This window comes from Microtus ochrogaster, chromosome 10 (assembly GCF_000317375.1).
Source record: "Microtus ochrogaster isolate Prairie Vole_2 chromosome 10, MicOch1.0, whole genome shotgun sequence".
NCBI lineage: Eukaryota > Metazoa > Chordata > Mammalia > Rodentia > Cricetidae > Microtus > Microtus ochrogaster.
Genome location: NC_022016.1, coordinates 41,538,246 through 41,541,741, shown reverse-complemented (window position 1 = coordinate 41,541,741; position 3,496 = coordinate 41,538,246).

Here is a 3,496-nt window from a genome sequence, read left to right as displayed (position 1 = left end):
GGTGGATGGTGGGTGGATGGATAGATGGATGGGTGGGTAGGTAGATGGGTGGATGGATGGATGGGTGATTGGTTGGGTGGGTGGATGGATGGATGGGTTAGGTGGATGGTGGGTGGATGGGAGGATGGATGGATAGATGGATGGATGGGTAGGTAGATGGGTGGGTGGATGGATGGGTGATTGGTTGGGTGGGTGGATGATGGGTTGGTGGATGGATGGGTAAATAAAGTTCTTCCAAGGCCTCTGCAATCCCACAGTGCTCGCTGGGAACCTGTCTCTCAATGGGTACTTGCAGGGCAATTGTAGAGAGTCAGTCACCAAGAGTAATTTATTTGTTCCTTGGGAGAGTCTGGTGTGGAGGACTTGAATGAAGACGGGATCATTTCCCCCTTAGAGATACCCTGGAACTGTACCTCGTGCCTCAGGAGTGTGTCATTTGTACCCAGGCTGTATCCAGGCGAGGGCACAGAGGACTGACAGAGTGGTACTGCCCTGTCTAATGGAACACAGGGGATGGATGGATGAAGGAGTGAACGGATGCTGTGGTTTGCCTGTGCTGGTCCTCTGGGCTTAGCAGCCTCTCCTACAACCCACACCGTGACAATAGCAAAGGCTCTTAGACTGTCACGGTGAGTAGGTGCCTTAGCTCTCCTCTCACTGTGCAACTCAGGTCAAGTCACTTACTCTCCGCAGACTTTGTTTTTCTCTTCTATCAAATGGGGGTAAGTCCAGCACTAACCACATTGGACTGTTATGACGATTCAATGGGACCACAAATGGCAGGGTATGAGGCAGGCTTTCTGAGATTTCATTATAATTTCAGATGGAGAGGACTGGAGAAATGGCTCAGTGGTTAAGAGCACTGGCTGCTCTTCCAGAGGTCCTGAGTTCAATTCCCAGCACCCACATGGCTCACAGACACACGTAAGGAGATCTGGAGCCCTCCTCTGGCCTGTAGGCAGACATGCAGGCAGATCATTGCATACATAATAAATACATCTTTAAAAAATGATTTCAGATGGAGGACTGTGGAAGATACCTGGGACCTGCGAGTCCTGGCCTTCCTTCCACTCTGCAGAGGGTGCTCAACATCCTTCAGGCAAATCCCACCTGCTAACCCCTTGTGGTCTCCTTTTCTCCCCGCCACTGTCCTTTGAATTCCACTGGGATTCTTTCGCTAATTCCCTCTGTACCGACGGAGGAGAGAGGGCCATGCCCCTCCCCAAGGCTGACACAAGCTCCTCCCTCCCTCCGACTGGTTCGGAAATAGAAAGCTGCTGAGTCTTTTGGGTTTTGTTTGTTTTGAGACAGGGTTTTATGGAGCCCAGGCTAGGTGACCTCGAACGGTTGTTCCTCTTGTTCACACACCCCGTCTCCTGGGATGACAGGCATTGTCACCACTCCCGACTCCGGAGCTATTGAACTGAAAACCCGTAAAGGATCACATGTTTGGTCATTTAGTCAGAGTTGCCTGGGGGTGGACTTGAAGAAAAGCAGGGGTTCACCTGCCCCCCTACTCCCCAGATGCACTAGAGGACATTGGAACCCCCAGTCCTACCCATCCTTTTCTTGTTTCTTTCCCCTCTCCTTCTTAAGCTCTGTCTGCCCTCTCAATCTCAAAGCCTGGATGGGGATATCGGTGGAGAAGGAGACTTAGCAATTCTGTTCGGCAGCAGGTGCATACACATCCCCCCTCCTGTTGTCATGACGATAAGGATGATGTGGGGAATCTACCCTTGCTGGACCCCTGTTTCCTTACAACTTGATCTGAACACAGAAGTGACAGTCAGTGCTCACTGCGGCACAAAGACAGAAGCCCTGGCCACAGAGCCACTTTAGCGCCTGCTCAGATGAAGGTGATTGGGCTCTGCCTCCTGGAGCTGGCCACCTGCCAAGAAACCAGACCATTCAGTGTGATTCTTTCACCCTCTGCTGCAGATGAAACCCACATCATGAGTGAGGGGAACAGGGGTCAGGCGTTCCGAGGTCACCGGTGTGGAAGGGCTTCTGAGGAAATAAGACCGGGTGGAGACCTAGTCACAGGGGACTTGGAGGTGGCCACGGCACAACAGAGAGGAGCCCCTCCACGTCCCCACCCACCCCAGGACCTTTGCTTGTCTCTCCATCCACCCAGAGCCAAACTCAAGGCAGCTAGCTGCTGTTTCCAGAATCAGTTGCTACTCCAGCCTGAGCAAGAAGTGACTTTCAATCCAGACGCCCCCTCTGTCTGGCCTGGAGGCAACTCAATGTCCCCTGCAACGGGCAGCTGGGATTTATCTACCCCTGACATTCCTCCCAGTCGGCTAGGAGGCTGCAGCTTCAATAGACCTGGAACGCACTGGAACGAAACAGAATTCATTCAGGAGACAGAAGCTACTCAGAGAGGCAAGAGCTGTTGATACCAGAAAAGAATGGCTGAGCTGCTGAAAGAGTTAGAACAGCATCGGGGTGCTGGGGGGAGGGGAGCTGCCTGAATAATGAACTTACTTATCGCTCTGACCAGACAGTCTCAAGGCAGTCAAGGGCACGTGGACATCCTGGAGAATTCAATTTGAGGTCCCCAGAACAAAAACCAAACTTTTAGATCATGCTCCTTGATGAAGCCACAGTGTAGATTTCAACTTCCAAGGGCATCCGAAGAAAGCCAAAGAAAGTTAAGGAGTGAGGGGGCTGGAGAAATGGCTCAGAGGTTAAAGGGTATATTGCTCTCTCAGAGGATCCAAGTTCAGTTCCTAGCACCCATGACAGGCGGCTGAGAGCTGCCGGTAACTCCAGTTCCAGTACTGACATCTTCCTCTGACCTCTGTGGGCACCAGGACTCACAAAAACACACATATAATAATAATAATAACAACAACAACAACAACAATAATAATAATAAAGTTAAGGCGAGAGAGAGCGAGAGCGCCCACGTGTGGCTGTATAGAGCACTGAATTCTGAGGGGTCTGACCTTGGAAACGGTTTTTTGTTTGTTTGATTGTTTTTCAGAATTAGCTTTTACTTTCTGTTTCCCCCACACAGGCCCAGCAAGTGAGACCATCCTATTCTGCCCGCCATGACTGTCTTGGGCTCTCAGGCTTGTTAAAATCATGTCAAACAAAAACCTAAGATAGTGAGAATCATGTCAAACAAAAACCTAAGACAGTGAGATAGCTCAGCTGGCAGAATGCTTGCTTAACTAAATGCATGAGGCCCTGGGTTCCATCCCCAGCAGTGCAAAAAACCTGGCGAGGTCGGCAGGGAAGATTTGCTTAGTAGGTAAAGGTTGGAGCCACCAAGCCTGATGACCTGAGATTGATCCCTGAGACCTACAAGGTGGAAGGAGACTCCAGAATAACTGGGAAAGTGGTCCTCTGTTTTCACACCTACTGTGTGTGTGTGTGTGTGTGTGTGTGTGCATGCACACACATACAATATAGTAATAAAATGATAACAACAACAAAAATAATAAAAGCAAGCAAGCAAACAAAAACCCACCCTGTTTGCCTGGAGGTG